Genomic DNA, 23,961 nt, shown 5'->3' on the forward strand with positions numbered 1-23,961 from the left:
TCTACACCTTTCTGTGATAATCTAATCTAGAGGATTCCACACTCTAGATTAGATAAACAATTCTGTGAAGGATCGGGATTAAGGGACCTACACTTCTCCTTTAGTTTTCCTGCAAACATTAACAACTAGTAACACCCAGCTTTAACCCGGGTGGATGGGCCACATTTTGCTGACGAAACCCGGGTTGAGAATTTTGGTCACCTTGGCAGGGTTTAAATAAAACTTTAATCTTTCAACTATTCCTCGTGTTATTTGTTTGTTTATGAAATAACGACTCCAACAAAATAAGAGGTAGGATTATTGTGTAGGTCATCGCGTTCATCTGGTTGTTGATTAACTTGAATCTCTGTCTTCCAATGTTCTTGAGATGATAGAACCATTTTGGGATGTAACTCCAGTTAGAATGAGAATTAGCCACATGACAGAGTAACGGTTTATAGGAAAAACTTACAGGTGAACGTAAAGGATAAAATCTAAGCGTACAAGGGATTTTTCATGTTTCGATTATATGCTAATGTTGAAAGGCTTACCCTTCGAGTTTGGTAGGGTTTCGATCAAAGCGATAGGTTCTGGTGAGAATCTTAGTTTCACTAAGACGCTTACATTGGTTAAAAAATAATGAGGGATTCCATTGATGAAAGCTCAATGTGCTCGAGAACATCTTCAGTCTGATGGTTGCGCCTGTCAACTACCTAATAGGTTTAACGGTACCAGTTAGTCGTTGAGTGGTTTATGAGAACTTCTACTCACATTAGAAGTTTTAACCATGACATTTAAAGGTTAGGACAATTTATCCACACACAAGGTTTCACGAGGATTCACATGCATCACAAATTACTATTACGTGTGCACTTGTAATGGTAAGTTGATTTGCATGCTCGCTTGAGTTCCATCTATCTTGTCACAAAATTTTCCCCAGATTGAATTGTCGAGTACGGAGTGTTATAGATAAATGAAAAGGTCATCAAAAGCGTAGTCATCAACCATACGTTGATTTTGGTGGTAATTGGGATAGCCATTTGCCATTAATAGTATTCTCCTATAACAATAGCTATCATTCAAGCATCGAAGCTGCACCATTCGAAGCACTGTATGGACGCAAATGCAGAACTCCAGTATGCTGGGCAGAAATCGGAGAAAGTCAATTATCAGGTCCTGAAATAGTACAAGAAACTACTGACAAGATAACCCAGATCAAGGAAAGACTGAAAACAGCTCGAGATCGTCAGAAGAGTTATGCAGATAATCGTCGCAAACCTTTAGAATTTCAAGTCGGAGATAAAGTACTTTTAAAACTATCTCCTTGGAAAGGAGTAGTACGATTCGGTAAGAAAGGAAAGCTAAGTCCGAGGTACGTTGGACCATTCCCAGTGATTCAACGAATCGGACCAGTTGCTTATCGTTTACAACTACCAGAAGAATTGGCTGGAGTACATGATGTATTTCATGTATCCAATCTCAAGAAATGTTTAGCAGATGAATCCCTGGTAGTACCTCTTCAAGATATAAAGGTAAATGAAAAATTGAAATTCGTAGAGAAACCATTAGCGATCGAAGATCGAAAGGTCAAATTCCTCAAGCATAAAAGACTGGTATTGGTCAAAGTCAAGTGGAATTCAAAGAGAGGGCCAGAATACACTTGGGAGCTGAAATCAGAAATGAAGCGAAAGTATCCTTATCTCTTCCAGTAAATCTCGAGGACAAGATTTTTCTTAAGATGGGGAGGATGTAACAACTGTCACTAAAATCCGTAATTAGGATAATAATTATCCAATAAGAAAACCCTAATTAAGACACCCAAGTAATTTGGCATAAACCCTGAAATTTCTGAAACAATCGGAATCAGGATCAGGGCCCCTAAAACTCAGGGGGGTTAAACCCTAATTGATATTTATCTCGAATTATGCGTTGTAAATTATGGAAATTCGATTGGGAATGATTCAGCAGACCTATAACACTGAGAAGGCTAGTCTACAAGCTAAAACGCACCCTTTACGGACCGTAAAGGAAAGTCCTTACGGACCGTAAGCTAACCGGCTCCCTTACGGACCGCAAGGGTCCAGGCATACGGTCCGTATGCGAGTCGAAATTTGGGCTATAAATAGCCGACCTTGGCAGTCGACTATTGATGTTAAAACGTCAATCAGAAACCTTCTGTGCGTCGTTATTAGGCCGTTATACTACAAATTAAACACACACTACACACGAGGTGCTGCCGCAATCAGGGTAATAACTCGATCGCTATTACGATTCAACGTCCGATCGATTATAACTATCCAACGATAATCCGGGTGCTGCTCAATTGAGCTTGTACTTTGATTATTCGTCGTGATTTTGACTTGAATATTAGAGTGCTGTTCGAATTCGGACTATGCTCTGTTATTCGTTGTAAATCCGACTGAATTATCGAGTATTGCACTGATTAATCGTTGTGAGGGTTTAATCTCGTGAATTGACGTAACTGCTGTATTAGTTACTAACCTGTCTGTGTGTGCATTGTGTTAAACTAGGTGTAATCAAGGCTAATCAGTAGGCATTATCTATTTGCTCGTTAATCTGCAATGTGAGTCATTCTTCTTTTTAAATTGTTTTCTCACCGTTTGTGAGTAAGTATTACAATACCTCAAATTATTTTCAAGGTTATAATTACAGGGATTAAGTCTTTGTAATCACCAAATTACAGCTGGTATGTGGGGTATTGTGCACATTACTATTTTTATCACTCTAGGTGAGTGAGTATCACTCTATGTGAGTAAACCGTCACTATTGAGGCGACGGGACCCAATAGTGGTATGACCACAGTCACAGATCCGGTCGAGTGACAAATACCCATTCTTGATAATTGGTTGATAGAAACATTGTAATCGCTCTTAAAACTGTGAATTTATAACTAACGGATTGTTTTAGAAAATGGAATGATTCACTCAGTATTTCCCCGCTGACAAAACCTTTTTCAAACATGTTTCAGGTGATCTGTGTGATCCAGGAAAAGTGCAGTAAAGCACTATCAATCTCATAGAAGTGGCTCAGTGTGAATAAACCAATAAAACATGTTTTGGAAAATAAAGATTTCTGTGTGAAATCAACTTATTGTAAATTATGGGATTTATCCCTTAAACTTTGTGTAATATATTAAACAAGTATTTTCCGGTGAAAAGATCCTGTAAATAAAAAGACTTCCGCTGTCGCATAAATTAAATACCACGGATACCACGGGAACTGCCTCGCGGCCCCCGGCTCCGTCCGGGGTGGGTCTGGGAGCCGTGACAGTGAAGGTGGTATCAGAGCTAATAATCAATAACTATTGAGCCACTGATCGAGCCACTGATTAAGCCTAATACTCAATTAAGCATTTGACAAAATACTTAATTCTACTAGTTGTTATTCTGTGATTATATGTTTTATTAACTGATTATTTGTTAGTTACAGTATGGGTAAACAAAAGCTGTCTGCTATCTACCACAAACTAGATGTTGCATCTTCTTCTAAAAACCCAGTAAACTTAGAAGAAGGAATCTTTGTCCGCAAGGCAAACTACGAGAATCCTCTTTCCCCAGAGAAAAGGGATTCGATACTTAAAAAGAGTCAGGAGAACAAGAAACCCCGAACCAAGAAAGTTAGGTTTAACCCAGAAGTCCAAGAATTGGGTCATAGTGCACCTTGGGAAGATAAATTAGACGGGAAATGGGCAAATCTTTATATGCTAGCTACTGTAGCAGAAAATGCAAATCTCTAAATATCTAATAAGTGGGGGCTAGTAAGAAAAAATCACTATCCAGTAAATAAATAAAATCCCAGTGTGTTTATTTCCGTTGTTTCTGTACCAAGTAATATGCAATAAAACTTCAGTGTTTGTTTGTTAAACTTTGTTCCAAAGTTTTAACATCGCATTTTTGCATATATGCTATGCAGCATGAATGAGATGTCGGAAGCTTTTCAGAATCTCAACTTATATCCAGTGCCTATCGAAGTCTCTCACGACTTTACTGGTTACATTGCTGACATAGAAGAACCTGTGGAATTCCAAGCTCCACCGCTGGAAAAAGCCAAACCTAAAAAGAAGAGAAGATACGTAGGGTGGAGGAAAGTACGCCGTAGGAAACCAGCCACTAGGAGACTTCCAAAAATAGAAAATCCTGTGAGTGTGAGCAAGGGAAAGGAAATAGAAACTGGAGAAAGTTCAAAACTACCAGAAAAGGAAATAGGAATAGATCTTAAGCAAAAGGGAATAGAGATTGGCGAAAGTTCTAAACAACCAGAAGAAATCACATTCCAAGACGAAATAGACCGTCTATTAGGAAACTGTGAAGTCATAAGCCCAATCCGTACTAATTTGTATCCTTACCCGGCTACAGTCCAATTTCCCTTAAACGTAGCACCAGCTATTCCCGAACCTTTAATCCACACCCGACCACTAGGTGAACTGGAGGAATGGTGGACAAACGACTGGCAATTCCAAAACATAGTTAACAGTCCTTATAGCTTCCTTCCACAATTCGACCCAGAACCAATCCCAAATCCTCCCATGAGTAATGAAAACCTGACTGAACTCCGTCAGTTCGGTGAAGAACTAATAGGTACGGGTAATAGGATCAGGGAAATGGGAGAGCATTTAACGTGGAAGTACGACGAGAGGGAACATCGTTACTAGAAATGTCAGTTAAACCATAGGAAGCCGTATTGTATATTAGTATAAATAAGTAACTTAAAACTTTGTAAAATGGGCAATAAAACTCTGTAAGATACGGTGTGTACGGATGCATATACAATATACAATAACAAAATGAAAGTCGAGAAATCGACAATTTTGGTTCTGCTTGTAGGTTGTAATAATTTATGTGTTCATCTGTGTGAATTTTATTATTAATAAGTTAGACACTAATAATTTCTACCAATTAGCAGATGGAAAACGTTAACAATGAACCAATTAATGAAGTAAATCAATCTGAGCAAGAACAAGAAGATCAATATATAACTCGACAAGATATCGAGCACTTTATCGCCCAAGGGATAGCTCATGCTATTCCAGAAATTGTGGCTGCTGTTCAAAAAAACCTGCCGAACCACAACAATTAATTCCTAGTAAACGTACTCCGGAAGATAACGGCAGTAACAGCATAAATGGAGGCGGCAAGCATGACAATCATAACCCGCAACAGGCCCCACTCCCTAAAAGAATAAAAGCTGCAACGCCTGGTTGCACTTACAAAGAGTTTCTTGCTTGCAAACCCGCTGAATTTGCAGGTAACGAAGGGGCAACTGCAACACTGCGTTGGTTAGAGAAAACCGAAGCAGTAATCGCAATAAGCAAATGTGCTGAAGAGGATCAGGTGATGTATGCATCAAATCTGTTCAAAGAAGGAGCACTAGAATGGTGGAATACGGTCCTCCAGGCAAAAGGAAGAAGGATAGCCTATGCCATGAGTTGGGAAGAATTTAAGAATCTTGTAGAAAGAAAATTCTGTCCCGAATATGAAAAAGACCAAATGGCAAACAAATTCCTTAGTCACCGCATGACAGGGGTAGATTGTCGGGGCTATACTTCGATATTCTTTGAATACGCAAGGGTAGTGCCAACACTGGCTTCGCCAGAACCGGTACTTATTTCTCGTTACATCTGGGGGCTAATTAATGAAATACGAAACATCGTTAAAGCTGCGAGACCTCGTACTATTGACGATGCTGTAGAATTAGCTAATACCCTAACAGATGAACTAGTACGCACAAGAGAGGAAGATCGCAAGAAGGAATTAGCTCAAAAGATTACCCAAGAATTTCGTGTGGGTAATACTAAGAAAAGAGGAACCGGGCAATCCTCATCATCTCCCTTCTGCAAAATTTGCAAAAAGAAACATTATGGACAATGCAACATGGTTTGCAATTTTTGCAAGACGAAAGGACTTCGGGAAGAAGACTGCAGGAAGAAAACAAGAATTTGTTATAATTGCAGAGAAGTGGGACATTTTCAATTTGAATGTCCTAAATTAGCTAAACCTGTAGCCAACCAAGCCAAACCAGCTGAAGGAACAACTAAGAGAAATGCACGTGCATTCCAGCTAACCACTCAAGAGGCCGAACTCATTCCAGATGTGATAGCTGGTACGTTCCTAGTACATGACGTATTTGCAAAAGTATTATTTGACTCTGGTGCAAACCAAAGTTTTATAAATACTTCATTTTGCCAAGATCTTAAGTTACCTTTAACCACGCTTAGGCAAATCTTCACAGTAGAAACCGCAGAAGGAAATTCTGTGAAAATAGATAAAGTCTGGCAAGAAGGAAAAATAAAATTATTAGGCCATAAGTTTTCTGCAAATCTGTTACCAATGAATTTAGCCGGATTCGATGTAGTGTTAGGAATGGATTGGTTAATAGCCAACCATGCACGAATCCTATGTGACAGAAATACCGTAGAAATTCAAACCCCCACAGGAGAAGTAATTTTAATTACTGGAGATAGACCTCGAAAGCCACTAAAATTCATCTCAGTAATGAAATTGGCTAGTTATTCGAGAAAGCAGGAAATGGTGTACATGATTTCAGTAATCATTAACACTAAAGATAAGGAACTTCAGGACATCCCGGTAGTGTCAGAATACCCAGACGTTTTTCCAGAAGAATTACCTGGATTACCACCTGATAGAGAAGTAGAGTTTAGAATTCATTTAATTCCAGGTACTGCACCAATAGCTAAAGCACCATATAGATTAGCACCTACCGAAATGCTAGAACTGAAAAAGCAATTAGATGAATTATTAAGCAAAGGATTCATACAACCTAGTTCATCCCCTTGGGGTGCACCAGTGTTGTTTGTGAAAAAGAAGGATGGGTCAATGAGAATGTGTATCGATTATAGGGAATTGAATAAGGTTACGATTAAGAATCGATACCCATTACCTAGGATTGATGATCTTTTCGATCAATTACAAGGAGCTAGGTACTTCTCAAAGATAGATTTAAGATCCGGATACCATCAGTTGAAAGTACAAGAAGAAGACATACCTAAAACTGCTTTCAGAACTAGGTATGGTCATTATGAGTTTACAGTCATGCCCTTTGGGTTAACGAATGCCCCAGCAGCATTCATGGACATGATGAATCGGATCTGTAAACCATACCTGGATAAATTTGTAATCGTTTTCATCGACGGTATACTTATTTACTCCAAAAGCCAAAAAGAACATTGTGAGCATTTACACGTTCTCTTAACTTTGTTAAGAAAAGAAAGGCTTTATGCCAAATTCTCGAAATGTGAATTTTGGCTGCAAGAAGTACAATTCTTAGGACATGTGGTAAATCACGAAGGTATCCATGTAGATCCTGCTAAGATAGAAGCAGTTACGAAGTGGAAAGTTCCACAAACAGCAATGGAGATAAGAAGTTTTCTAGGCTTAGCTGGATACTATAGACGATTTATCAAGGATTTTTCTAAGATAGCCGTCCCTTTAACCAAGTTAACCTGTAAAGCTGCTAAGTTTGAATGGGGACCTAGACAAGAAGAAGCTTTTAAGATTTTAAAGCACAGGTTGACAAATGCACCAATCTTAGCTTTACCTGAAGGAACAGAAGACTTTGAAGTATATTGTGATGCTTCAAAATCAGGCTATGGATGTGTATTGATGCAACGCAAGAAGGTAATTGCGTATGCTTCTAGACAATTGAAAAAGCACGAAGAAAATTATACGACTCATGATCTAGAATTAGGAGCCATAATTTTTGCCCTCAAGATCTGGAGACATTATCTGTACGGAAGTAAGTTTACTGTCTATACAGATCATAAAAGTTTAAGATATATATTTGGGCAAAAAGAATTAAACATGAGGCAAAGAAGATGAATGGAGATGCTAAGCGATTACGACTGTGATATCCAATATCACAAAGGAAAGGCGAATGTAGTTGCAGATGCCTTAAGTCGTAAGTATCATGAGAAACAGAAACGAGTCTGTGCTCTTAGATTAAATCTACAAGTAGATTTAATGGGACAAATCAAGGAAATTCAGGAAACAGCAATCAAGGACGATGCCGAAGGAATGAAAGGTTACCTAAAAGAACTAGAACAAGGAAATGATGGGATTTGGAAATTCCATAAGAAACGAATTTGGGTACCTAAGCAGGGAGAGTTAAGAAATAAGATTTTAGAAGAAGCTCATAAATCTAGGTATACCATGCATCCAGGAAATAATAAGATGTACCAAGATTTAAGAAATAATTTTTGGTGGATAGGAATGAAAAAGGATATAGCCGAATACGTATCTAAGTGTTTAACTTGTTCACAAGTTAAGGCTGAACACCAGAAACCTTCAGGATTACTTCAACAATTAGAAATGCCTGTATGGAAATGGGAACTCATAACAATGGATTTTGTTACTAAGTTACCTAAAACCAAAAGAGGTAATGATGCAATTTGGGTAATTGTAGACCGATTAACCAAATCAGCTCATTTTCTACCAATGAAAGAAACCTTTAGCATGGAAAGGTTAGCACAACTGTACGTGGACGAAGTAGTATCCCTACATGGAGTCCCACTCTCCATCGTATCGGATAGAGATAGTCGATTTACTTCCCATTTCTGGAAAAGTTTTCAGAAAGCAATGGGAACTCGACTAAATCTAAGTACTGCATATCATCCACAAACAGACGGACAGAGTGAAAGGACAATCCAAACGTTAGAAGACATGCTCCGAGCATGTGTAATTGACTTTGGTGGTGATTGGGATAGCCATTTGCCATTAATAGTATTCTCCTATAACAATAGCTATCATTCAAGCATCGAAGCTGCACCATTCGAAGCACTGTATGGACGCAAATGCAGAACTCCAGTATGCTGGGCAGAAATCGGAGAAAGTCAATTATCAGGTCCTGAAATAGTACAAGAAACTACTGACAAGATAACCCAGATCAAGGAAAGACTGAAAACAGCTCGAGATCGTCAGAAGAGTTATGCAGATAATCGTCGCAAACCTTTAGAATTTCAAGTCGGAGATAAAGTACTTTTAAAAGTATCTCCTTGGAAAGGAGTAGTACGATTCGGTAAGAAAGGAAAGCTAAGTCCGAGGTACGTTGGACCATTCCCAGTGATTCAACGAATCGGACCAGTTGCTTATCGTTTACAACTACCAGAAGAATTGGTTGGAGTACATGATGTATTTCATGTATCCAATCTCAAGAAATGTTTAGCAGATGAATCCCTGGTAGTACCTCTTCAAGATATAGAGGTAAATGAAAAATCGAAATTCGTAGAGAAACCATTAGCGATCGAAGATCGAAAGGTCAAATTCCTCAAGCATAAAAGACTGGTATTGGTCAAAGTCAAGTGGAATTCAAAGAGAGGGCCAGAATACACTTGGGAGCTGGAATCAGAAATGAAGCGAAAGTATCCTCATCTCTTCCAGTAAGTCTCGAGGACGAGATTTTTCTTAAGATGGGGAGGATGTAACAACTGTCACTAAAATCCGTAATTAGGATAATAATTATCCAATAAGAAAACCCTAATTAAGACACCCAAGTAATTTGGCATAAACCCTGAAATTTCCGAAACAATCGGAATCAGGATCAGGGCCCCTAAAACTCAGGGGGGGTTAAACCCTAATTGATATTTATCTCGAATTATGCGTTGTAAATTATGGAAATCCGATTGGGAATGATTCAGCAGACCTATAACACTGAGAAGGCTAGTCTACAAGCTAAAACGCACCCTTTACGGACCGTAAAGGAAAGTCCTTACGGACCGTAAGCTAACCGGCTCCCTTACGGACCGCAAGGGTCCAGGCATACGGTCCGTATGCGAGTCGAAATTTGGGCTATAAATAGCCGACCTTGGCAGTCGACTATTGATGTTAAAACGTCAATCAGAAACCTTCTGTGCATCGTTATTAGGCCGTTATACTACAAATTAAACACACACTACACACGAGGTGCTGCTGCAATCAGGGTAATAACTCGATCGCTATTACGATTCAACGTCCGATCGATTATAACTATCCAACGATAATTCGGGTGCTGCTCAATTGAGCTTGTACTTTGATTATTCGTCGTGATTTCGACTTGAATATTAGAGTGTTGTTCGAATTCGGACTATGCTCTGTTATTCGTTGTAAATCCGACTGAATTATCGAGTATTGCACTGATTAATCGTTGTGAGGGTTTAATCTCGTGAATTGACGTAACTGCTGTATTAGTTACTAACCTGTCTGTGTGTGCATTGTGTTAAACTAGGTGTAATCAAGGCTAATCAGTAGGCATTATCTATTTGCTCGTTAATCTGCAATGTGAGTCATTCTTCTTTTTAAATTGTTTTCTCACCGTTTGTGAGTAAGTATTACAATACCTCAAATTATTTTCAAGGTTATAATTACAGGGATTAAGTCTTTGTAATCACCAAATTACAGCTGGTATGTGGGGTATTGTGCACATTACTATTTTTATCACTCTAGGTGAGTGAGTATCACTCTATGTGAGTAAACCGTCACTATTGGGGCGACGGGACCCAATAGTGGTATGACCACAATCACAGATCCGGTCGAGTGACAAATACCCATTCTTGATAATTGGTTGATAGAAACATTGTAATCGCTCTTAAAACTGTGAATTTATAACTAACGGATTGTTTTAGAAAATGGAATGATTCACTCAGTATTTCCCCGCTGACAAAACCTTTTTCAAACATGTTTCAGGTGATCTGTGTGATCCAGGAAAAGTGCAGTAAAGCACTATCAGTCTCAGAGAAGTGGCTCAGTGTGAATAAACCAATAAAACATGTTTTGGAAAATAAAGATTTCTGTGTGAAATCAACTTATTGTAAATTATGGGATTTATCCCTTAAACTTTGTGAAATATATTAAACAAGTATTTTCCGGTGAAAAGATCCTGTAAATAAAAAGACTTCCGCTGTCGCATAAATTAAATACCACGGATACCACGGGAACTGCCTCGCGGCCCCCGGCTCCGTCCGGGGTGGGTCTGGGAGCCGTGACAGTGAAGGTGGTATCAGAGCTAATAATCAATAACTATTGAGCCACTGATCGAGCCACTGATTAAGCCTAATACTCAATTAAGCATTTGACAAAATACTTAATTCTACTAGTTGTTATTCTGTGATTATATGTTTTATTAACTGATTATTTGTTAGTTACAGTATGGGTAAACAAAAGCTGTCTGCTATCTACCACAAACTAGATGTTGCATCTTCTTCTAAAAACCCAGTAAACTTAGAAGAAGGAATCTTTGTCCGCAAGGCAAACTACGAGAATCCTCTTTCCCCAGAGAAAAGGGATTCGATACTTAAAAAGAGTCAGGAGAACAAGAAACCCCGAACCAAGAAAGTTAGGTTTAACCCAGAAGTCCAAGAATTGGGTCATAGTGCACCTTGGGAAGATAAATTAGACGGGAAATGGGCAAATCTTTATATGCTAGCTACTGTAGCAGAAAATGCAAATCTCTAAATATCTAATAAGTGGGGGCTAGTAAGAAAAAATCACTATCCAGTAAATAAATAAAATCCCAGTGTGTTTATTTCCGTTGTTTCTGTACCAAGTAATATGCAATAAAACTTCAGTGTTTGTTTGTTAAACTTTGTTCCAAAGTTTTAACATCGCATTTTTGCATATATGCTATGCAGCATGAATGAGATGTCGGAAGCTTTTCAGAATCTCAACTTATATCCAGTGCCTATCGAAGTCTCTCACGACTTTACTGGTTACATTGCTGACATAGAAGAACCTGTGGAATTCCAAGCTCCACCGCTGGAAAAAGCCAAACCTAAAAAGAAGAGAAGATACGTAGGGTGGAGGAAAGTACGCCGTAGGAAACCAGCCACTAGGAGACTTCCAAAAATAGAAAATCCTGTGAGTGTGAGCAAGGGAAAGGAAATAGAAACTGGAGAAAGTTCAAAACTACCAGAAAAGGAAATAGGAATAGATCTTAAGCAAAAGGGAATAGAGATTGGCGAAAGTTCTAAACAACCAGAAGAAATCACATTCCAAGACGAAATAGACCGTCTATTAGGAAACTGTGAAGTCATAAGCCCAATCCGTACTAATTTGTATCCTTACCCGGCTACAGTCCAATTTCCCTTAAACGTAGCACCAGCTATTCCCGAACCTTTAATCCACACCCGACCACTAGGTGAACTGGAGGAATGGTGGACAAACGACTGGCAATTCCAAAACATAGTTAACAGTCCTTATAGCTTCCTTCCACAATTCGACCCAGAACCAATCCCAAATCCTCCCATGAGTAATGAAAACCTGACTGAACTCCGTCAGTTCGGTGAAGAACTAATAGGTACGGGTAATAGGATCAGGGAAATGGGAGAGCATTTAACGTGGAAGTACGACGAGAGGGAACATCGTTACTAGAAATGTCAGTTAAACCATAGGAAGCCGTATTGTATATTAGTATAAATAAGTAACTTAAAACTTTGTAAAATGGGCAATAAAACTCTGTAAGATACGGTGTGTACGGATGCATATACAATATACAATAACAAAATGAAAGTCGAGAAATCGACAATTTTGGTTCTGCTTGTAGGTTGTAATAATTTATGTGTTCATCTGTGTGAATTTTATTATTAATAAGTTAGACACTAATAATTTCTACCAATTAGCAGATGGAAAACGTTAACAATGAACCAATTAATGAAGTAAATCAATCTGAGCAAGAACAAGAAGATCAATATATAACTCGACAAGATATCGAGCACTTTATCGCCCAAGGGATAGCTCATGCTATTCCAGAAATTGTGGCTGCTGTTCAAAAAAACCTGCCGAACCACAACAATTAATTCCTAGTAAACGTACTCCGGAAGATAACGGCAGTAACAGCATAAATGGAGGCGGCAAGCATGACAATCATAACCCGCAACAGGCCCCACTCCCTAAAAGAATAAAAGCTGCAACGCCTGGTTGCACTTACAAAGAGTTTCTTGCTTGCAAACCCGCTGAATTTGCAGGTAACGAAGGGGCAACTGCAACACTGCGTTGGTTAGAGAAAACCGAAGCAGTAATCGCAATAAGCAAATGTGCTGAAGAGGATCAGGTGATGTATGCATCAAATCTGTTCAAAGAAGGAGCACTAGAATGGTGGAATACGGTCCTCCAGGCAAAAGGAAGAAGGATAGCCTATGCCATGAGTTGGGAAGAATTTAAGAATCTTGTAGAAAGAAAATTCTGTCCCGAATATGAAAAAGACCAAATGGCAAACAAATTCCTTAGTCACCGCATGACAGGGGTAGATTGTCGGGGCTATACTTCGACATTCTTTGAATACGCAAGGGTAGTGCCAACACTGGCTTCGCCAGAACCGGTACTTATTTCTCGTTACATCTGGGGGCTAATTAATGAAATACGAAACATCGTTAAAGCTGCGAGACCTCGTACTATTGACGATGCTGTAGAATTAGCTAATACCCTAACAGATGAACTAGTACGCACAAGAGAGGAAGATCGCAAGAAGGAATTAGCTCAAAAGATTACCCAAGGATTTCGTGTGGGTAATACTAAGAAAAGAGAAACCGGGCAATCCTCATCATCTCCCTTCTGCAAAATTTGCAAAAAGAAACATTATGGACAATGCAACATGGTTTGCAATTTTTGCAAGACGAAAGGACATCGGGAAGAAGACTGCAGGAAGAAAACAAGAATTTGTTATAATTGCAGAGAAGTGGGACATTTTCAATTTGAATGTCCTAAATTAGCTAAACCTGTAGCCAACCAAGCCAAACCAGCTGAAGGAACAACTAAGAGAAATGCACGTGCATTCCAGCTAACCACTCAAGAGGCCGAACTCATTCCAGATGTGATAGCTGGTACGTTCCTAGTACATGACGTATTTGCAAAAGTATTATTTGACTCTGGTGCAAACCAAAGTTTTATAAATACTTCATTTTGCCAAGATCTTAAGTTACCTTTAACCACGCTTAGGCAAATCTTCACAGTAGAAACCGCAGAAGGAAATTCTGTGAAAATAGATAAAGTCTGGCAAGAAGGAAAAATAGAATTATTAGGCCATAAGTTTTCTGCAAATCTGTTACCAATGAATTTAGCCGGATTCGATGTAGTGTTAGGAATGGATTAGTTAATAGCCAACCATGCACGAATCCTATGTGACAAAAATACCGTAGAAATTCAAACCCCCACAGGAGAAGTAATTTTAATTACTGGAGATAGACCTCGAAAGCCACTAAAATTCATCTCAGTAATGAAATTGGCTAGTTATTCGAGAAAGCAGGAAATGGTGTACATGATTTCAGTAATCATTAACACTAAAGATAAGGAACTTCAGGACATCCCGGTAGTGTCAGAATACCCAGACGTTTTTCCAGAAGAATTACCTGGATTACCACCTGATAAAGAAGTAGAGTTTAGAATTCATTTAATTCCAGGTACTGCACCAATAGCTAAAGCACCATATAGATTAGCACCTACCGAAATGCTAGAACTGAAAAAGCAATTAGATGAATTATTAAGCAAAGGATTCATACAACCTAGTTCATCCCCTTGGGGTGCACCAGTGTTGTTTGTGAAAAAGAAGGATGGGTCAATGAGAATGTGTATCGATTATAGGGAATTGAATAAGGTTACGATTAAGAATCGATACCCATTACCTAGGATTGATGATCTTTTCGATCAATTACAAGGAGCTAGGTACTTCTCAAAGATAGATTTAAGATCCGGATACCATCAGTTGAAAGTACAAGAAGAAGACATACCTAAAACTGCTTTCAGAACTAGGTATGGTCATTATGAGTTTACAGTCATGCCCTTTGGGTTAACGAATGCCCCAGCAGCATTCATGGACATGATGAATCGGATCTGTAAACCATACCTGGATAAATTTGTAATCGTTTTCATCGACGGTATACTTATTTACTCCAAAAGCCAAAAAGAACATTGTGAGCATTTACACGTTCTCTTAACTTTGTTAAGAAAAGAAAGGCTTTATGCCAAATTCTCGAAATGTGAATTTTGGCTGCAAGAAGTACAATTCTTAGGACATGTGGTAAATCACGAAGGTATCCATGTAGATCCTGCTAAGATAGAAGCAGTTACGAAGTGGAAAGTTCCACAAACAGCAATGGAGATAAGAAGTTTTCTAGGCTTAGCTGGATACTATAGACGATTTATCAAGGATTTTTCTAAGATAGCCGTCCCTTTAACCAAGTTAACCTGTAAAGCTGCTAAGTTTGAATAGGGACCTAGACAAGAAGAAGCTTTTAAGATTTTAAAGCACAGGTTGACAAATGCACCAATCTTAGCTTTACCTGAAGGAACAGAAGACTTTGAAGTATATTGTGATGCTTCAAAATCAGGCTATGGATGTGTATTGATGCAACGCAAGAAGGTAATTGCGTATGCTTCTAGACAATTGAAAAAGCACGAAGAAAATTATACGACTCGTGATCTAGAATTAGGAGCCATAATTTTTGCCCTCAAGATCTGGAGACATTATCTGTACGGAAGTAAGTTTACTGTCTATACAGATCATAAAAGTTTAAGATATATATTTGGGCAAAAAGAATTAAACATGAGGCAAAGAAGATGGATGGAGATGCTAAGCGATTACGACTGTGATATCCAATATCACGAAGGAAAGGCGAATGTAGTTGCAGATGCCTTAAGTCGTAAGTATCATGAGAAACAGAAACGAGTCTGTGCTCTTAGATTAAATCTACAAGTAGATTTAATGGGACAAATCAAGGAAATTCAGGAAACAGCAATCAAGGACGATGCCGAAGGAATGAAAGGTTACCTAAAAGAACTAGAACAAGGAAATGATGGGATTTGGAAATTCCATAAGAAACGAATTTGGGTACCTAAGCAGGGAGAGTTAAGAAATAAGATTTTAGAAGAAGCTCATAAATCTAGGTATACCATGCATCCAGGAAATAATAAGATGTACCAAGATTTAAGAAATAATTTTTGGTGGATAGGAATGAAAAAGGATATAGCCGAATACGTATCTAAGTGTTTAACTTGTTCACAAGTTAAGGCTGAACACCAGAAACCTTCAGGATTACTTCAACAATTAGAAATGCCTGTATGGAAATGGGAACTCATAACAATGGATTTTGTTACTAAGTTACCTAAAACCAAAAGAGGTAATGATGCAATTTGGGTAATTGTAGACCGATTAACCAAATCAGCTCATTTTCTACCAATGAAAGAAACCTTTAGCATGGAAAGGTTAGCACAACTGTACGTGGACGAAGTAGTATCCCTACATGGAGTCCCACTCTCCATCGTATCGGATAGAGATAGTCGATTTACTTCCCATTTCTGGAAAAGTTTTCAGAAAGCAATGGGAACTCGACTAAATCTAAGTACTGCATATCATCCACAAACAGACGGACAGAGTGAAAGGACAATCCAAACGTTAGAAGACATGCTCCGAGCATGTGTAATTGACTTTGGTGGTGATTGGGATAGCCATTTGCCATTAATAGTATTCTCCTATAACAATAGCTATCATTCAAGCATCGAAGCTGCACCATTCGAAGCACTGTATGGACGCAAATGCAGAACTCCAGTATGCTGGGCAGAAATCGGAGAAAGTCAATTATCAGGTCCTGAAATAGTACAAGAAACTACTGACAAGATAACCCAGATCAAGGAAAGACTGAAAACAGCTCGAGATCGTCAGAAGAGTTATGCAGATAATCGTCGCAAACCTTTAGAATTTCAAGTCGGAGATAAAGTACTTTTAAAAGTATCTCCTTGGAAAGGAGTAGTACGATTCGGTAAGAAAGGAAAGCTAAGTCCGAGGTACGTTGGACCATTCCCAGTGATTCAACGAATCGGACCAGTTGCTTATCGTTTACAACTACCAGAAGAATTGGCTGGAGTACATGATGTATTTCATGTATCCAATCTCAAGAAATGTTTAGCAGATGAATCCCTGGTAGTACCTCTTCAAGATATAGAGGTAAATGAAAAATTGAAATTCGTAGAGAAACCATTAGCGATCGAAGATCGAAAGGTCAAATTCCTCAAGCATAAAAGACTGGTATTGGTCAAAGTCAAGTGGAATTCAAAGATAGGGCCAGAATACACTTGGGAGCTGGAATCAGAAATGAAGCGAAAGTATCCTCATCTCTTCCAGTAAATCTCGAGGACGAGATTTTTCTTAAGATGGGGAGGATGTAACAACTGTCACTAAAATCCGTAATTAGGATAATAATTATCCAATAAGAAAACCCTAATTAAGACACCCAAGTAATTTGGTATAAACCCTGAAATTTCCGAAACAATCGGAATCAGGATCAGGGCCCCTAAAACTCAGGGGGGTTAAACCCTAATTGATATTTATCTCGAATTATGCGTTGTAAATTATGGAAATCCGATTGGGAATGATTCAGCAGACCTATAACACTGAGAAGGCTAGTCTACAAGCTAAAACGCACCCTTTACGGACCGTAAAGGAAAGTCCTTACGGACCGTAAGCTAACCGGCTCCCTTACGGACCGCAAGGGTCCAGGCATACGGTCCGTATGCTTTGGGCTATAAATAGCCGACCTTGGCAGTCGACTATTGATGTTAAAACGTCAATCAGAAACCTTCTGTGCGTCGTTATTAGGCCGTTATACTACTAATTAAACACACACTACACACGAGGTGCTGCCGCAATCAGGGTAATAACTCGATCGCTATTACGATTCAACGTCCGATCGATTATAACTATCCAACGATAATCCGGGTGCTGCTCAATTGAGCTTGTACTTTGATTATTCGTCGTGATTTCGACTTGAATATTAAAGTGCTGTTCGAATTCGGACTATGCTCTGTTATTCGTTGTAAATCCGACTGAATTATCGAGTATTGCACTGATTAATCGTTGTGAGGGTTTAATCTCGTGAATTGACGTAACTGCTGTATTAGTTACTAACCTGTCTGTGTGTGCATTGTGTTAAACTAGGTGTAATCAAGGCTAATCAGTAGGCATTATCTATTTGCTCGTTAATCTGCAATGTGAGTCATTCTTCTTTTTAAATTGTTTTCTCACCGTTTGTGAGTAAGTATTACAATACCTCAAATTATTTTCAAGGTTATAATTACAGGGATTAAGTCTTTGTAATCACCAAATTACAGCTGGTATGTGGGGTATTGTGCACATTACTATTTTTATCACTCTAGGTGAGTGAGTATCACTCTATGTGAGTAAACCGTCACTATTGGGGCGACGGGACCCAATAGTGGTATGACCACAGTCACAGATCCGGTCGAGTGACAAATACCCATTCTTGATAATTGGTTGATAGAAACATTGTAATCGCTCTTAAAACTGTGAATTTATAACTAACGGATTGTTTTAGAAAATGGAATGATTCACTCAGTATTTCCCCGCTGACAAAACCTTTTTCAAACATGTTTCAGGTGATCTGTGTGATCCAGGAAAAGTGCAGTAAAGCACTATCAATCTCAGAGAAGTGGCTCAGTGTGAATAAACCAATAAAACATGTTTTGGAAAATAAAGATTTCTGTGTGAAATCAACTTATTGTAAATTATGGGATTTATCCCTTAAACTTTGTGTAATATATTAAACAAGTATTTTCCGGTGAAAAGATCCTGTAAATAAAAAGACTTCCGCTGTCGCATAAATTAAATACCACGGATACCACGGGAACTGCCTCGCGGCCCCCGGCTCCGTCCGAGGTGGGTCTGGGAGCCGTGACATTACTCTTCATTCGGTTTGTAATGTATTTATCTTTTGCTTCCGCTGTGCATTAAATTGTGTTGTTTGACTATGACGATATCAACTACGTCACGATACTCCCCACCGGTAATACGTGGAAATATCGGGGTGTGACAACTTCGTTGATAACCTGCACATGAATATTAACAAACATAGAGAAAAATTGTTAGAAACTATAATTAATAATAAGGATCCTTGATCCTCTGAGTCCCTACATACCTCAGAATAATGGACCCATAATTATAAAAATCTATGCCCTAACAATTGCCCCCCAATATGGCAGTTGTGATAAGGATTCAAAGCTGTCATATTGTCCTTCAATCGGACTAGCCGTTACAACTTTTGACGTATAGGACTTGAGTGGCTATAACCATCATTGCGATTTATAGGCTAGAGTTAACTCCTCAATCTCTTTAAAGATCAGAAGATCCTTTCGTATATCTTCACCCCAGAGTTTTAATCAGGTATTATTCTTTCTTTCTCTTTATTTTCTTCATCAAACTCTTCATCCCTTCTTCTTTGAAAATAACAAAGATAATCACCCGGTCCTCTCGTGATACCAGCCTAGAGAAGGACAACACACCCAGAGGCAGAATCTCCTGATGAATCCTTCATCAGAGTTTTGTAAGTTTGTTGGCTCGGAGATTGAGAGCCTTGTCCCCTGTTTTCCACCAGAAACTGTTTTCCGGCCGTTTAACCCATCGGTTCATAGTGATGCGATTTCGCTAGTATGGGTATGTTTTCCAGCTTTACATTTCCTTTTAGGTTATTCTTACCCTTTTCCAGACCTCACCCAAAGATTCTTCACCTTGACCGGAATTAGCTATAGTCAAGCTATGCCCATGCTTTGGAGAGCTCTCTACACCATTGAAGAGATTCACAAAACTGAAGACCTTGAGTTCAATCTGTCTGAGCTTTCATATCTCTACTCCTTAGTCACCCACGACTCTAGTCGCTTTTTGTTCAAGGCTAAACCTCATCAAACTCTTCCGATCCTCAAGACCACCCAAAATTATTCCACATGGAAGAACCAGTTCTTCTTTGTGAGAAGGGATTCGATTCCCCACGGGGATTGTTTGCCTAAAAAGTGGATCTTGAAGGGTAGGATATAGGATCCTTAGATGACCAGTGTAGAGATTATTATTTTTATGATTTATCCTTTTCTCTTGTCTGCGTGTAGTAACCAACTTTTCTTATCTCGCTAACCTTCCTGGAATAGAAGAGAGGGTTGAAGCTTTCTTAGCACTCGACTCGTCTGTGAGAACGTAAAAGCCGAGGATGAAAGATTCTGAAGAACACACTTCCACATCCTACACCATGTCAAGTAAGTATTTGTATATAGATTGTAATTTGAATTTAAATAAATGTATGGAATGAAATTCTTATCTGTTTATCCCCCGAATAGGTGCTCAAAGGTCTGCTAGCAAGTCTGCCACTAAGCTTGGGTTGGATGAAATTAACAGCATGATCTCTCCCCGCTCCAACAAGAAGGAGTTGTCCAAGGGCCAAAGTCTCCCCGAGCCTAAAGCTGTGACAACCAGGGCTAAAGCTAGATCAAAAAGGAAGAAACCTGTGGAGCTTGAAGATGATGCCTTTGAGGTTGAGAGGCAGTTCCACGAGTTCGTCACCGAGGTAAGGACCCTTGATCCATTATTGGTAATTCTGCATATAGTGAAGGATCCCATATCCTGACTTTTCTGTGTTGTGGTTTGTAGAGCTTCGCCCGCATAAAGGCCCACTACGAGAGGAGCCTGGCTGAGATGGGGGAGAACTTAGCTGGCCTGCGATCCATTGCGCTGCAAAGGACAACACCATCTCCAAACTGGAGAAGGATGCGAAAGGCTTAGAGAAGCAGCTGCTCGTGGCCGAGATGGGGACCAGCAAGGTTGTCATGGAGGTGACTGATGAGGCTAAGGTCTGCGCAGCCCGCACTGTGTTACAGGCTAGGATCTGAATGGCTGAAGAAGCCATTGATCCTGACTTCGACAGGTCAACTTGGGACGTGACTTCATGGAAGCAGACTCTGCTAAAGCTAGGTGGAGAAGCAGAGCCGGAGCCAGTGAAAGCAGCTGAGGCTGGGTCAAGTGGGGCTAAGGAGATGGCTGGTGGAGCTGGTGGAGAAGTTGGTGGTGGCAAAGCAGCAGGTGGTGAAGCTGCAACAGTGGGCGATGAAGGATGCTGATGCCCAGGCCTGAGCCCACTTTTCAATTTTCTTTTGCTGATGTTTTCAAGTGAGCAATGGTTTGTAATAATTTCAGACAATAGTTTCTAGGGTTAAGGATCAGTGATCCTTCAAACAATTTGAAGGGTGGGAAATGTGGATGGGTCCTTCTGTTTGTGGAGGGTGAAGCCTTTAACACCCTTCTTGTTGGCGCATGTTTGTGACAACAGCTTTTAGATTTGGGTCTTTGGATATCTTGTAAATAATGAAATGATAAATGGTTAGCGGGTTTAGCTTTGTATTAGTTAATTAATAGTGATTGGGCCAAACCAAACCCACATTGGGGGAATGGTAGGCGGATTGGGCCTGTCCAATTCGCAGGCCTTTGTGAGACCGGCCCAGTATGCATGCCTTGTGTTATATAACAAAGCTTTGCATTACGGTTAGAGTTAAGCACTTAAAATCAGATTATAGAGAGTTTATAGCGAGAAAATTTGTGACAGAGAGTGGGACGAATTTTTTGAGTGCTAGGATTTTAGGTTGATTGTTTTGTATAATCAATAAAGATCAGTTTGTTCGGTTTTAGTTTAATTTGTTTCTACACCTTTCTGTGATAATCTAATCTAGAGGATTCCACACTCTAGATTAGATAAACAATTCTGTGAAGGATCGGGATTAAGGGACCTACACTTCTCCTTTAGTTTTCCTGTAAACATTAACAACTAGTAACACCCTGCTTTAACCCGGGTGGATGGGCCACATTTTGCTGACGAAACCCGGGTTGAGAATTTTGGTCACCTTGACAGGGTTTAAATAAAACTTTAATCTTTCAACTATTCCTCGTGTTATTTGTTTGTTTATGAAATAACGACTCCAACAAAATAAGAGGTAGGATTATTGTGTAGGTCATCGCGTTCATCTGGTTGTTGATTAACTTGAATCTCTGTCTTCCAATGTTCTTGAGATGATAGAACCATTTTGGGATGTAACTCCAGTTAGAATGAGAATTAGCCACATGACAGAGTAACGGTTTAAAGGAAAAACTTACAGGTGAACGTAAAGGATAAAATCTAAGCGTACAAGGGATTTTTCATGTTTCGATTATATGCTAATGTTGAAAGGCTTACCCTTCGAGTTTGGTAGGTTTCGATCAAAGCGATAGGTTCTGGTGAGAATCTTAGTTTCACTAAGACGCTTACATTGGTTAAAAAATAATGAGGGATTCCATTGATGAAAGCTCAATGTGCTCGAGAACATCTTCAGTCTGATGGTTGCGCCTGTCAACTACCTAATAGGTTTAACGGTGCCAGTTAGTCGTTGAGTGGTTTATGAGAACTTCTACTCACATTAGAAGTTTTAACCATGACATTTAAAGGTTAGGACAATTTATCCACACACAAGGTTTCACGAGGATTCACATGCATCACAAATTACTATTACGTGTGCACTCGTAATGGTAAGTTGATTTGCATGCTCACTTGAGTTCCATCTATCTTGTCACAAAATTTTCCCCAGATTGAATTATCGAGTACGGAGTGTTATAGATAAATGAAAAGGTCATCAAAAGCCTAGTCATCAACCATACGTTGATCTATTAGGAGTTGTATGGGAACGGGTAGTCGGGAAACGTTCGATCCGAAGATTCGGTCAAGTTGAAAACACACCATAAGAATCCAATCCAACAGACTAGAGATGTAAAAGTGCGCATGGAACAAACATGCACATGAATTGTGACTTTGAGAGATGAAACTAGTTCATTGACATATGTTACTAGAGGAAGCAGATTAGTCGTTAAGCCGTCCGAGTTAGAAAAGAGTTCGAGGTTGCAATGAGCAAAGCGCTCCGACTTCATGGTCAATTCATCTTCCAAAGAATATCAACCAAAGATGGGAATCAGGGTTCGGAAAGAAAATAAAATGATAACATCTCAGTGTCAATGGATTTATGCAATAATGTGTGCAAGGGTGTACCTTAACGCGTTATGCCTCACGCGAGGCCCACGGGCTTGGGCTTAATGTAGAGTAAAGCTAGTGAGGTCGGGGAACGACAAGAATGAGAGAGATATATTTGATAACAGAACTTTGTTATGTGTGAAATTTACTGGCTATGGTTGTTTTTTTTAATAAGATGTTATCAGCTGACTTTCAAGTCTACGTAAATTAGTTCATATATGATTGATAAAGAAATTAAGGATCTTGTTGACAATGATAACACTAGTATTCGTGAAGCAAACCTAGCTTTAAAAGACTTGAAAATTTTAATTTAGCAAAAGTCCGGATTACAAGTATAAAAGTATGTTAATTTAGCAAAAATGGTGGTTATTATGTAGATTAAGATTTTCCCTCAATCATTAACCAAAGAGTAAATTACAAAAATCGTCCTTTATGTTTGTATCGGATTGCAAAGTGTGTCCCTTGTCTTCAATGATTACAGTAAACCTACTTTATGTTTGCAAACGTTTGCACGGTCCGTCCTTTACCCTAAACTCTGTAAAATTTTTCAGTTAACTCTGGTTTAAAGGGTTTTTTTAGTACATTTACCCCATTATTTAACAATAACTTAATAAATAAAAGCCTAATATTAAGTTGTTAATTTCTTTTTCACTTATCCCTACCCAAGTTGCTGCCATATCCCTCATCTTTATGATAGAGACCATATCTCTCAACCCTCTGCCACCCACAACCACCATAGCAGATCCACAACCACCACCTCGACCGCAACTCCGTTCAGTTCACTACACCACAACCGCTCCACCTTCTCTACCCCTTTCAATTCATCTTCCCCCGCTTCTAGTGTAGATCTCCTCCATACAAGACGACGACGATGGCAACTGTGTTTATATCCGGCCACCATCTCATTTCTGTGTATGTGTGTCTCTAATGTCCAAAACCCATCTTTGGTCAGTGATGCAAAGTTGTTTGGGTTTGCGATTGTGAAGATGAATAGGTTTGGGTTTGCGATTGTGGAGCTTAATTATGTTGGGTTGCGACTGACCGTGGATGATGTGAATGTTTCAGATCTGGAAATTGGATGTGAATGTGCAAATGAAAATTGGATATGAATGTGCAAATGGAAATCAAAATCTTGAAAACAACCTGATGTATGTTGGAAG

This window comes from Helianthus annuus, chromosome 14, assembly GCF_002127325.2.
Source record: "Helianthus annuus cultivar XRQ/B chromosome 14, HanXRQr2.0-SUNRISE, whole genome shotgun sequence".
Taxonomy (NCBI): Eukaryota; Viridiplantae; Streptophyta; class Magnoliopsida; order Asterales; family Asteraceae; genus Helianthus; species Helianthus annuus.